Below are 14,177 nucleotides of genomic sequence, written 5' to 3' on the forward strand. Positions count from 1 at the left end.
CGGACGACGTCACAGAAGCACGGCATCGCGCGCGGCTCCGCCTGACGTCACCGACTCCAGAATAGGCCCACGTCGGCGTGATGACATCAGTTCCGCCCTTTTTTCCGTGTCTTCGAGGCACACAGACGGACCAATACAATAGATGTATATACACAGTGTACACAGTACAAAATAATCAAGGTAACACACACAGTGTGAAGACAAAGCTTGAAAAGGCAAATGCTACTTACCAGTATGCATCTGTTCTTCACATGTAGGGCTGCTGACATTCATATTGTAGCATAGATCGCCGCCTAGTGTTGGGTCCGGATGTTTGCACCGTGTTGTCTTGGAAGAACCTTTGAAGTATCACGAGATAGGTGACTCCTCCCCTGGACTACAGTGCGCATTGGCATCTTCTCCATCTTCAGATTGTTTTTCGCCATTGTAGCAAAGATGGAGTATAGGAAATTAAGAGATGACCATGTAAATGTATGTAAGGAAGACAACCATGTAGCTGTGACAGGCACCGGGGAGGAGGGTGGGTATATGAATGTCAGCAGCCCTACATGCCAAGAACAGATGCATACTGGTAAGTAGCATTTGCCGTTCGAGGCATGTGGGCTGCTGAATTCGTATTGTAGCATAGACTGTATAGCAGTTTCTCCTCTAGCGGTGGTCGCCTGTATCAGCTGCAGTGGTTTGAAAAAGTGTTTTAAGGACAGCTTGGTCCACAGCAGCTTGTTGCTTAGCTTGCACGTTAACACAGTAGTGTTTGGTGAAAGTGTGTATTGTAGACCATGTAGCTGCCCTACATATGTCTTCTAAGGGAATATTTCCTAGGAAAGCCATGGATACCCCCATTTTACGCATTGAGTGTGCTTTTGGGGGAACTGTTAAAGTGCGCTTTGCCTTTTGATAGCATATTTGAATGCATTTAACTATCCACCTGGCTATTCCTGCTTTGGAAATGGAATTACCCTTATGTTGTGGTGAAAAAGCGACAAATATTCTTTCTGAATAATTTTGTTCTGTCGACGTAATATAACAGAGCTCTTTTGACGTCTAGTGTGTGAAGAGCTCTTTCAGCCACGGATTGCGGGTTTTGAAAGAAAACTGGCAATTCTATGTGGAAAGTGGATATAACTTTTGGCATAAATTTAGGGTTTGTACGAAGCACTACTTTATTGTGGTGTATTTGCATGAATGGTTCCTGAATGGTTAGTGCCTGTAGCTCACTCACTCGCCTAAGGGAGGTAACAGCAATTAAAAATGCCACCTTCCATGTGAAGAATTGTAGTTCACATGAATGAAGTGGTTCGAAGGGGGGTCCCATGAGTCTGGTAAGTACTATGTTTAAGTTCCAGACTGGAGACGGTGGATGCTTTGGAGGGATAATTCTTTTAAGTCCCTCCATAAAAGCTTTGATAGGTGGGATTCTGAATAGGGACACATGTTGTCTGTTTTGAAGATATGCTGCTATAGCAGCAAAGTGTAGCCGTATGGATGTGTATGCTAGATTACATCTTTGAAGATGTAGGAGGTAACATATTAAATTTTGGATGGAGGCATCCAACGGATTGATTTGGTTATTATTACAATAAATAACAAATCTTTTCCATTTAGCTGCGTAGCATGCTCAGGTAGTGGAATGCCTTGCTTCCTTGATAATGTTCATACAGTCTGGAGGCAAGTTAAGATATCTGAACTCTAAGACCTCAGGAGCCAGATCGCTAGGTTCATCTGATTGGATCTGGGTGCCTGATTTCTCCATGGTTCTGTGTTAGCAGTCGTGGCGAGAGGCGAAGTCTTTGGTGAGGCACCACTGAGAGTTCTAGGTGCGTTGTGTACCTTGGCTGTCTTGCCCATGTGGGGGCAACCAGGATCATTGTGAGTGACTGTTGCCTTAGTTTGCGTGCCACTAATGGAATCATTGGGGTTGGTGGAAAAGCGTAAGCAAATCTGCCTGACCAGTTCATCCATATCGCATTGCCTTGTGACAACGGGTGTGGGAACCTGGCGGCGAAGGACGGGCATTTTGAGTTTTTATTTGTGGCAAACCGATCTATGTCTGGATGTCCCCACTTTTGGAAGAATGGTTGGAGAACTTGAGGATGAATCTCCCATTCGTGTACTTGCTGACTGTGTCGGCTTAGTAGGTCTGCTATCTGGTTGTCTATCCCTGGGAGGTGTTCTGCCAGGAGATAAATGTTCTGTGGAATTGCCCACTTCTATATGCTCTGTGCAAGGTGAGACAGTTGTAGAGAGTGTGTCTCTCCCTGTTTCTGGATGTAGTACATGGCTGTCATACTGCTAGTCTTTTGTTTGGCTGTCCAGAGACCTTGGACTGTACATTGAAGGAGATGGGCTCCCCAACCTGTCAGTGACGCGTCCGCTGTTAGTACTACCTGTGGAACCGGCTCTTGGAACAGTCGCCCCTTGGAAAGGTTTTGTGGGTTCCACCACTGCAGAGAGCGGTAAGTGCGACTGTCTACCAACACTAGGTCTTTTAGTTGTCCTTGAGCTTGGTTCCACTGGCGTGCTAGGCATTCCTGTAAGGGGCGCATCTGAAGCAGAGTATGAGGGACGATGAATATGCAGGAGTCCATCATGCCAATAAGCTACATGAACACTCGAGCTGGTAGGGAGTGTTGTGGCTGAAATTTTTGAATGAGAGATTGTATGTTAGCTATCCTGGTTGGAGTTCGATATGCTTTTGCTACGGAGGTGTCTATTGTTGCTCCCAGATACTGCTGTAGGTGGGAGGGTTGTAGATGAGATTTCGGGTAATTTATTGAAACTCCTAGACTGTGCAGTAGCTGGATTGTCTATGAGGTGTGGCTTGCACACTGTGCGTATGAGTTGGCTTTTATGAGCCAATCGTCGAGGTAGGGGGAACACATGGATGTGTTGCCTTCTGAGGTGTGCTGCTACTACTGCTAGTCATTTTGTAAAAACCCTTGGTGCTGTTACCCCGAAGGGGAGAACCTTGAATTGATAGTGCTGACCCTGTATTGTGAACCTGAGGTATCTCCTGTGAGCTGGATGTATGGGGATGTGAAAGTATGCATCCTTGAGGTCTAATGTGGCGAGGAAGTCGCCTTGCTGGAGTATTGGGAGTACCTGTTGTAGAGTGATCATATGGAAATGATCTGAGAGTATGTATTGGTTCAAAGGTCTGATGTCTAATATTGGTCTGAGTGAGCAGTCTTTCTTGGCAATGAGGAAGTATAGGGAGTATACCCCTGTCCCTTGATGTTGTAATGGGACCGGCCCTATGGCACCCTTTTCTAGCATGGATAGCACCTCCTGTTGTAACAGCGTGATGTGTTCTTTGGACATTGGACGGTGTTTGGGTGGTATGTTGGGTGGAGAAGAAGTGAGTTCCAGGCAGTAACCATAGTGGATAATTTGTCTCACCCACCTCTCTGTAGTGATAGCATTCCAGACTGGTAGGAATTGTGTTATTCTGCCTCCGACTGGTGTTAAGTGGTCAGGAGGGAGTGTGAAAAAGTCACTGTTTGGTGGCGGTGGAGGCTGGGGTGTTATTATTACCACGTCCTCTGCCTTTGTTATTGTTCTATAACCTCCTCTATTGGAGAATCTATTAAAGGTGCCTTGTGTAGTGCTCTTGAATGATGAAGTTTGAAATGTGTTGCTTCTGCCTCGAAAGGAGAAGCGACGAAAAGAGCTCCTAGATTGTTGAAATTGAAGTGCACCCATGGACTTCACGGTGTCAGTATCTTTTTTCATCTTTTCTAAGATGGTATCAACCGCAGGTCCAAATAAGAAATCCTGATTTATAGGTTGATTGAGTATGGTAGATTGCACTTCATTTTTAAATCCGAAAATGCGGAGCGAGGCATGCCGGCGTAGCATTACACTAGTGTTGACAGACCTAGCGGCTTTATCAGCTACATCCAGGGCGCATTTTATGGATGCGTTAGTGATGAATTTCACTTCCTTTATAAGGTTGTTTGCTTTTGCTTTATAGGGTTCTGGTAGGTGTTGTAATAATCCCTCCAGTTGGTCAGTGTGCTCTGTCATAGCGTGCTATGAGAGCTTGGGTATTGGCAATCCTCCAGGTGTTTGTTGCCTGAGAGGCCACTCTTTTCCCTGATGCTTCTAAAATCTTTGACTCCTTGTCAGGAGGGGGGGCAACACCTGTTTGTGAATTAGCTCTCTTCCTAGCATTAGATACAACTAGGGAGTCTAGTGGTAACTGAGATTTGATATAAGCGGGTTCTGTAGGGGCAGGTTTATATTTTTTCTTAATTCTTGGATTGAGGACACGTGCTCTGGCTGGGTCTTTAAAGATGTCTGGTGCGTGCTTTAGTACTCCTTTTAGCATAGGTAATACCCGTACACTCTTCTCCGATGTTGATGTTAAATAGAAAATCCTCCTCTATAGGGTCAGTTTGCATGTGTACGCCATTATACTGAGCTGCTCTGTCCACTAGTTGGTTAAAAGCGACAGTCGTCAGTAGGAGATGGCTTTGTGGGGTATAGAGAGGGATCGGGTATGGGTTGTGTATAATCTGTGTCATTAGGATCATTATGGTCACTCCATGTGTCATCCGGGTTTCCTTGATCGTCAGGTTCTATAAAATCATCCTGACGATCTACATCCATGTCTTCTTCCTCATCATAATCTACAGGTGAAGGAGAATATGGAACATGAGGCATGTTAGGAGTGTAAGGAGGAGGTGGAAAAGGTCTTGAAGGGGATGTGCCAAAGTCCCTTTTCTTAGGAGGAACAGCAGAAGGGGCTTCAGTGTCCAGTATTCTTTTGTTTTTATTGTAGACTGTTATATGTCCTGTATCAGGGTCTATATACAGTCTTTGTTGTTCTGGGTACACTGAATCTGGATGAAAAAGCTCTTCCTCTACTGTCCGTGGCTTCGGCGCAGAGGATTTTGGGTCGTTCGCCTGCTTGTTTTTATTCTTTGTTTTCAAGTCGAGTGTCTCTTTAGGCTAGACGTCTTTTGTATGATGGGCAGCCTTCTTTGTCTCGACGGCCTTCTCCGGGTCGACGGCCTTCTCCGGGTCGACGGCCTTCTCCGGGTCGACGGCCTTCTCCGGGTCGACGACCTTTTTGGGATCGATGGTCTTTTTCGGATCTGCGACCTTTTTAGGGTCGACGGCCTTGTTCGGATCGATGACCTTCTTGGTGTCGACGGGCGATTTCGGGTAGACTGCCTTTTTATGGTCGACAGCTTTTTTGGGTTGAGTGTCTTTGACCACTTCGGGAACTGTTTTGCTCGTACCCGGTGTACCGGAAGGCTTGGGTGTGGTCTTAAGAGCCGAGCCGGAAGGCGGGGCTTCTGAAGCTGTGTTTCGGTCGCGGCTACGGCTTTTAGGCGATGCTTTGACCGGAGCCTTGTGTGGAGGTGGAGGCGGGGTAGGGGCTTTGGTACTCACGGTGTGATCTGGTTATCGGAGTCCGATTGGTCCTCTACGGTGACTATTTCCAGATCTTCGGAGCCCTGCGCCTCTGGGAGTTCATGTTCGTAGTCAAAAATGTTTAACGGTTCTGGTGCCTGTCGCTGCATCTCTCGTCGAGCAGCTCTTTGGTTCCAGGTAGTTTTCTTTGACCGGAACAGAGCACAAGCTGGACAGTGTTCTTCGTTGTGCTCCGGAGATATGCACCTGTTGCATACTCTATGCTTGTCACCGTGTGGAAATTTGGATCCACACGCTGGGCATTTTTTTTAACCGGGTCCTTACCATTAGCAGGAGGCCCACGTGGCGTCGAAAAGGCCCAACGGCCCGCGTCGACGACCGCATAGAAGTGGAAGTGTTGTTGAGTCGAGGGATACCGAGCGGAAACAATACCGTCGAATGTAGAAGGTTTTGGCCTTAGAAAGTTGGAAAACTTCGGTCCCGAAGTTGGAGCTGTCGAAGTACATCCAAACCCAATGGCGGAAAAAAACAATCTGAAGATGGAGAAGATGCCCATGCGCAATGTAGTCCAGGGGAGGAGTCACCTTTCTTGTGATACTTCGAAGACTCTTCCAAGACAACAAGGTGCAAACATCCGAACCCAACACTAGGCGGCGATCTATGTTACAATATGAATTCAGCAGCCCACATGCCTCGAACACAATATTTCTTCAAATAAAACATATACAATAAAACATTGCCATAAATGTAGGTATAGAAGAGTGGACAACGGGGAGGCGGGTGGGCATGTGAAAAATCCACAGGCAGATACTGTATCCACCAGAAAAAGCGTTACCGAAGGTAAGTTACTTGTTCTTCTGATGGATACATCTGCCAGTGGCTTCCTCACCTTGTGAATAGATTCCCACAGCAGTCCCCACTCCCGGAGGAGGGTGTCCACTCACCTATACCAGAAAATCCTGGAGGACAGAACGCACAAAGTGGCCGTCCCTCCTCACTTCGGTATCTAAGCAGTAATGCTTTGCAAAAGTGTGGAGAGGCGCCCAAGTTGCCGCTCTACAAATGTCCTCTACAGATATACACCCCTAGACAAAGCAGATGTAGTAGACCTTGCTCTAGTAGAGTGAGCTCTCAAACCTTCAGGAGGTTCCTTACCCGCCAGAGAGTAGCATATCTTGATACACAAGACAATCCATCTTGATAGCGTGCGCTTATGTACCGCCTTGCCTCTTCTGGCTCCAACAAATCCCACAAAGAGCTGGTCATCCACTCTGAATTCTCTGGCTCTGTCCAAGTAAAGGCTCACCACCCTCTTGGGGTACAAGCGGTGAAGTCTCTCCTCCTCTTTGGAAAGGGGGGGGGGGGAGGATAGAAGGAAGGAAGGGTAACAGACTGCCCTAGATGGAAAGGAGTCACCACCTTAGGCAGAAAAGCAGCCCTGGTGCCAAGTACCATTCGTTCAGCATGAATGGTCAAGAATGGGGGCTTTGAACTAAGAACTTGAAGCTCACTTACCCTCCTTGCCGAGGTTATTGCAACCAGGAAGACCGTTTTAAAAGATAACAGCCTCAAGGGACCCTTGTGTAAAGGTTCAAAAGGAGAACCCATCAAGAAAGTAAGTACAAAGTTCAAGTCCCATTGAGGCACAATAAAGGGAGTAGGAGGACATTTATTTGTAAGGCCTTTTAGAAATCTCATGACAACAGGAGATTTAAATAAAAACGGCTGATCCGGCAAACAGAGAAATACCGACAAAGCCGAAAGATAACCCTAAACGAATAGTTTTCTTACCGGTCGGTGTAGTTTTGCAGCTTGAAGATCTTTCTGGATTCACTATGCTGTGCATTATTCCGCGGTCTTGTGGTTGGGTCCATTATTCCGCGGTCTTGTGGTTGGGTCCGGATTCGTAGTCTTTTCTTTGGTTTTTTTTTCTTTTCTTAGCCCAGGTGGGCGTCGGCGTCACACCCCCTTGGGTGTATTTCCGGTGACGTCGGCATGCTTCCTGCGGAAGCTCCCACTCTTGGGCGCCATCTTCGGGTTCTTTTTTTCCGTGTTTCTTTCGTTTCCGAAGTAATGGCAATGTTCTATTTAGTTGGTATTTACCGCTTTGTACTTTTAAAGTCCTTTCTTTAGTTAACCACCTCTTCTCTCTCCAGCCTCATCTTTCTGGCGGAGGTGGGTGGGTTCGCTAGTGAATCCAGAAAGATCTTCAAGCTGCAAAACTACACTGACAGGTAAGAAAACTATTCGTTTTGCAGCTTGAATCTTTCTGGATTCACTATGCTGTGCATAGATTTTGTAGCGGTTTCTCATCTATGTGGCGGCTGGGTGGAAGATGAGCGTTGGGTGTTGAATATGTGCTGTAGCACCTTCTGTCCAACTTGAGCTTCCTTGTTCATTTGTATGTCCACACAGTAGTGCTTCGTGAACGTGTGCACCGAAGCCCATGTTGCCGCCAGGCATATGTCCTCTATGGGTGTGTTAGCCAGGAAGGCTATTGTAGCGCCCTTCTTCCTGGTGGAGTGGGCACGTGTCCCCTCTGCCAGTTCTTGTCCTTCACGCTTGTGGCAGAGTTGAATTGTCTGTGCGATCCATCGTGCAATGGTCTTTTTGGTTACTGCTTTCCCCATGAAGCTGTTTGCGAATGACACAAAAAACTGTTTTGTTTTCCTGTGTCCCTTTGTCCTTTCAATGTAGTGCATGACTGCCCTTCTGGCGTCCAGGGTGTGCAGAGCTCGCTCTGCGCTAGTTGTTGGTTTTTGGAAAAAACTCGGTATCTGTATAGACTGGTTCATGTGAAATTTGGATACCACCTTCGGCATGAAGTGTGGGTCAGTCCTCATCACAACCCTATCATTGTGTATTTGTATGTAGGGTTCTTGTAGCGTTAGCGCCTGAAGTTCGCTTACTCTGCGTAAGGACGTTATTGCAACCAGGAAGGCTGTTTTCATAGTTAGCATCTTTAGGGAGACCTTGTGAAGTGGTTCAAAGGGCTCTTTCATGAGTTCCGTTAGGACTGCGTTCAAGTTCCATGCAGGTGGCGGCACCCGCTTGGGTGGTGCGATCCTTTTCGCTCCTTCTAGGAATCTCTTCACCACCTGTGATGTGAAGAAGCTCCTGCACGTTTCTCCCCTTGTGTAGGCGACTATCGCTGCCAAGTGGACTCTTAAAGAGGATGAGCTAAGGTTCTTCTCCAGCAGGTGCGTCCGGTACCTTAGCACTCTGGAGTCCCTCTTCATTTTATTGTGGAGTCTTTCCTGTCTGCACCATATTGTGAATCGTTTCCATTTCGCAACGTAGCACTTTCGAGTGCTGGGCCTTCGTGTCTCCCGAAGTACCCTCAGGGTGCTTTCTGGTAGTCTCAAATGTGCGAACTCTATGTCCTCAGGAGCCACGCTACTAGGCTCATGCTCTCTGGCTCTGGATGTAGTACCTCTCCGTTCTGCATGGAGAGTAGGTCTTTCCTCCTGCTGAATCTGTGGGGTGCACACTGTGTCAATTCCATGATCTGCGAGTACCATGTCTGCCTCGCCCACTGCGGTGCGACCAGTATCAGTGTCATGTTGCTCGCTCTGCACTTGCTCAGCACTCTGTGCATCAGTGGTATCGGGGGAAAGGCGTAAGCAAATGTCCTTGACCAATCTATCCATAGGGCATTCCCCAGTGACCCCTCCTCGGGCTGCCTGGATGCGAAGTTTTGGCATTTTGCATTCTGGCGTGTGGCAAACAGGTCCACCGATGGTGTCCCACACCTGTCGAACAGGTACCTTGTCTCCTGAGCATTGAGCTCCCACTCGTGGGATGCCGATGTCTGTCTGCTGAGCCAATCGGCTTGTATGCTGTCCTTCCCTGGCAGGTGTATGGCTAGCAGGTTTATCTTGAGAGGGATGGCCCATCTCCATATCTCCTGCGCCAGCGTTGAAAGCGGTGCTGACTGTGTGCCCCCCTGCTTGTTGATGTAGAACATCGCAGTGGTGTTGTCTGTTTGTATCAATACCTTGTGTTTGTACAGTCTTGTTTGAAAGGCTTTCAGTGCAAGGAAGATTGTCTTCAGTTCTAGGTAGTTGATGTGCTTTGCCGCATCTGTTGTCGTCCACAGTCCCCTCACCTTGAGCTCCTCCATGTGAGCGCCCCATCCCTTCAGGGATGCGTCTGTGGTGATGGTCACTGTTGGCGTTGGGGGCGTTAGAGGCTTTCCCTTTGTTATGTTCTCCATGGTCCACCATGCCATCTCCTTCTGCACTGCGTGCGTTACCACCACTAGATCCTCCCAACCGCCTGTAGCTTGTGACCATTGTTCCTGTAGCCATTCTTGAATGGGTCTCATGTGGAGTCGTACATTTGGTACCAGGTGGATGCATGATGCCATCATGCCCATGATCTTGCTGGCAGTCCTCACTGTCCGAGCTTGTCCCTTCCGGTAGAGGCGAGTTTCCTTCACCAGCGCCCTCGCCCTCTTCTCGCTGGGGAACACCTTGCCCTGTAAGGTGTTGATCTGTGCCCCCAGGAAGATCTTCACTTGTTCCGGCTCCATTGATGATTTTTTCCAATGGATGGAGAACCCCAGGCTTATGAGTGTGCTCGTCACTGTATGTGCGTGCTGCTTGCATTTCTGGTATGAGTTTGCTTTCACCAGCCAGTCGTCCAGGTAAGGGTATACGTGTATTCCTTGCCTTCGTAGGTGCGCTGCGACTGCTGCGAGGCACTTTGTGAAAACCCTTGGTGCTGATTTTAGTCCGAAGGCCAGTGTCGTGAACTGGTAGTGGCTTTCTCCAATGGTGAACCTGAGCATGTGTTTGTGCTTTCTGTTCATTGGGATGTGCAGGTAGGCGTCTTTGAGGTCTATTGTGACCATGAAGTCCCCGGTCTGCAATTGTGGGAGCACCTCTTGCAGGGAGGTCATTTTGAATTTTTGCGTTCTGATGAATTTGTTCAGGAACCGTAAGTCAAGAATGGGTCTCATTGTCTCGTCTACCTTTGGTACCAGGAAGTACGTTGAGTATATTCCTGTGTTTCTTTCCTTGAAGGGTACCCGTTCTATGGCCTGCTTCCGCAGGAGTTCCTTTGCCTCCTCCTGAAGACACTGCAGCTGCTTGCTTGCTAGTGTTTTTCTTTTTGGTTTTCTGCTTGTTGGCCTCCCCTCCAACTCTATGCAGTATCCGAATTGGATAATGTTGAGGATCCATTTGTCTGATGTGATTTCTCTCCACTCTCGGAGGTAAAATCTTAATCTTCCTCCCACTGGTGTCATGTGGTCGTAGGTGTCTAGTTTGTCTTGACCCATCTGTACGTGCTGCCCCATGGGATCTTTGTTGTGGGCGGGCACACGGAGTTTTTTGAAGTCACTTAGAGGCGGGCTGCTGCCCCCCTCTTCTATTTTGTCCCCGTCCATTTCTCCCTCGAAAGGACTGGCCTCTTTGTTGGTACTGCCAGGACTGCTTCTGCTGACCATGCTGAGCCTGCGAGTCTGCCTGGTGCATTTGCTGGAAAGCCTGGTGTGATGTACCTGGCTGGTTTCCGCCTCTCCCGCCGGGCCTCCGTGACGGGGTGCCCCTCTTGTTCCCTCTGAACTGCAATGCTCGCATGGATCTTGCTGTTTCGTTATCTTTATTCAGTTGACTGAGTGTTTCATCAACTGTTGTTCCGAAAAGCGTGTTGCCGTTGAACGGTGTGTTCAGGATGCTGTGTTGCACCTCCGGTTTGAAACCTGAGATCCTGAGCCAGGCGTGCCTCCTTTCCGTGACACCCGTCATCATGAGCCTGCCCCATCCAGGGCCGTCTTAAGGCAAGAATTTGCTGCGTTTTTTCCCTCTTCAACCAGCTTTTCGGCCTTCTGCCTGGCATCCTGGGGCAGGTCCTTCACCAACTGCCCCAGCCCCTCCATGATCTGGTACATGTGCCTGTTTATCAGGGCGTTGGAATTAGCTATGTGCCAGTGGGTCGCGGCATTCCGTTCGATCCTTCTGCCCACCAGATCCATCCTTTTGCTCTCCTTATCCGGTGGCGGGCCCGAGGTAGTGGGTACGTTAGCCCTCCTCCTTGCTGTGGCCGTGATAATGGAGTCTGCGGAGACCGTGCCCTGAATGTAGGCCGGGTCCTTTGTGGAATGTTTGTACTTCTTCTCGGTTCTGGGAGTTACTGCCTTGCATGTTGCGGGCTCCCTGAATGCTTCCTTCCCCTGAGCCAAGACGCTTTCGAGCATTGGAAGGAATTGGCTCCTCGTTTGTGTTGGGAGCAAGGTTTCTAGAAGGAAGTCTGCTTTCTGCTTCTCTTCGTCGAGCTTGAGCTTGAGCGCTGCTGCGGCAGATTGTATCACCGAGTTGTAGGCCCCGATGTCGTCCGGCGGCGAGGGCCTCGAAGGGTAAGTGCCGACCACCTCCTCCGGGCTGTCGGTGTCTACATCTATGTAATCTACCTCCTGTAGGTCAGAGGGTACCGGACTCTGTGTCCGTCCTGCTTTCCTCTTCCTCCCCATAGTTGTAACTATCGTAGGGATTCCCGTACTCCTCCTGGTCGTCGATCACCTCGACGTCCTGGTCTTGTTCCTCGGCGACTTCGGCGATCTCATCTTCCTCCTCGACCGCCTCCACCACCGGTGGCTTGGTCTTGTGAGGGATCGTGAAGGCTTTCATCTTTGCGTCGAAATCTTTCTTCCGCTGCATGATGTTCTCCATTTCTGCCTCGAGGCGCCTTCTCTTCTTCTCCATCTCGGCCGCGTGTTCCGCGTCGGATGGGTCGGCCGTTCTTTTCGGCGGATGGCTCGTCGCCGTGCTTTTCGGTGTTGAAGTTTTCGACGTCGACCCGGATTTTGGGTCTCTGGTCGTCGTCGTTCGATCCTTTTCGGGGACGATTTTCGACGTTTTCTGCTGATCAGCAGCTCTCGGCGCCGGAGACTCCTTCTCGGAGGATCCGCTGGGCCTGGGAGTAGTCGCGGACGCCGCCTTTTTTGGCGTCGGCGCTTTCGGGGTCTTGCCCTCGATTTTTCTAGACTCAGTCTCTCGGGTTCTTGGGGGCCGAAGAGTCTCCTACCTTGTCAGAAGTCTTCGTGCAATCGGTCTCTACGACCGTGTAGCTGTCGTCTTCGGCGGCAGCGTTGTCTTCTTCCTCGGAGGACATCCCCAGCTCGTAGAGTGACAGAGTCGGGGCCTTCCCCTGCAGGGTGGCGTGTGCTACCCTCTGCCTCTCTCTCACACGAAGGGTCTTCGGGGCGAAGGCGGAACAGGCGTTGCAGTCTCCGCTTTCGTGGTTCACCGGTAGGCAAAGGTTGCATACCGGGTGCTGGTCCTTCTGCGCGTACTTGTGGTGGCAGTTACGGCAGAACTTGAACGGCGTGTTGTCCATCATCGAGCGTCCAGGGCCTCTCTGGTCGCGTGTTCGTCGACGGTCGTCGAGGATCTCGATGAAAAACGCCTTCTCCTTGCTGACTTTTCGTCGGTGAAGTCCCCTGGAGTCTTCAGATGACTTCTCCTCGTCTTTTCTGTATTTTCTTTCTTCTTTCTCCAAAAATGTCTGGAGCCCAAACGGGAACGATCCAGACCCGACCGCGGAAAAAAAGAATCTGAAGATGGCGCCCAAGAGTGGGAGCTTCCGCAGGAAGCATGCCGACGTCACTGGAAATACACCCAAGGGGGTGTGACGCCGACGCCCACCTGGGCTAAGAAAAAAAAAAAAAAACAAAGAAAAGACTACGAATCCGGACCCAACCACAAGACCGCGGAATAATGGACCCAACCACAAGACCGCGGAATAATGCACAGCATAGTGAATCCAGAAAGATTCACGCTGCAAAACTGTAGCTACAGCAAACCCCTGCTGAGCCAAAGAAAGTGCAAACTGAAGTATGTCAGATAAACCAGCCCTCAAAGGATCGATGGACTTCTCTCCACACCAAGAAACAAATTTAGACCACCTATAAGAGTAGATAGACTTGGTGAAGTAACGCCTGGCCGATAAAATGACATCCACCACATCATGTGGGAGAGAAAAGGATTCAGGTTGCCCCGTTCAATCTCCAGGCATGAAGGTGTAAGGTCTGGAGGTGGGGGTGTAGAACCTGCCCCTCCATCTGAGAGAGGTCTGCCCTGAGAGGGAGACAGAGCGGCGGGCACGAGGAGAGGTGGAGAAGATCTGTGTACCACACCCTTCTTGGCCAATCCGGGGCGATCAATAGGACTTGGGCCCGGTCTTGGCGCATCTTCCTCAGAACCCGAGGAATCAAGGGTATGGGAGGAAATGCGTAAAGGAGTCGTGAGTCCCAACTCAACTGAAACGCATCCCCCAACGCTCCCTGCATCAGAAACTGGAGGCTGCAGAAAAACGGGCAGTGAGCGTTTAGTGAGTGGCAAACAGGTCCACCGGAGGAGTCACCCATGCCCGAAAGACGTGACGAACTACCTCTGTATGAAGCCTCCACTCGTGGTCGGCTGAGAACTGCAGACAGACTGTCTGCACGTACGATCAGAACTCCGGCCAGATGATTTGCCATCAAACAAATCCAATGGTCCTGAGCCCAGGACCAGAGACGCAGAGCCTCTCTGCAGAGACACTGCGACCCCACTCCTCCCTGCTTGTTGACATACCTCGTCGCGGTAGTGTTGTCCGTCAGGACTTCATCCGACTGATCACGAGGGGAAGGGAGGAAGGCTTTGAGCGCCAGACGTATCGCCCGCAACTCTAGAAGGTTGATGTGAAGCAACCTTTCCTCTGGAGTCCAAAGGCCCTTGATCTCCAGATCCCCCAGATGAGCACCCCACCCTAGAGTGGACGCATCCGTTATCACCGTAGCCACCGATGGA

General features: G+C 49.7%; 1 protein-coding gene across 5 annotated transcripts in view; it reads right to left on the bottom strand.

Moving 5' to 3' along the window:
* Positions 1–14,177, bottom strand: part of CCAR2 (cell cycle and apoptosis regulator 2) — a 399,374-nt gene that overhangs the window by 152,382 nt on the left and 232,815 nt on the right. The gene's annotated exons all lie outside the window — the stretch shown is intronic.

The sequence above is a fragment of the Lissotriton helveticus genome, chromosome 11, assembly GCF_964261635.1.
Source record: "Lissotriton helveticus chromosome 11, aLisHel1.1, whole genome shotgun sequence".
NCBI lineage: Eukaryota > Metazoa > Chordata > Amphibia > Caudata > Salamandridae > Lissotriton > Lissotriton helveticus.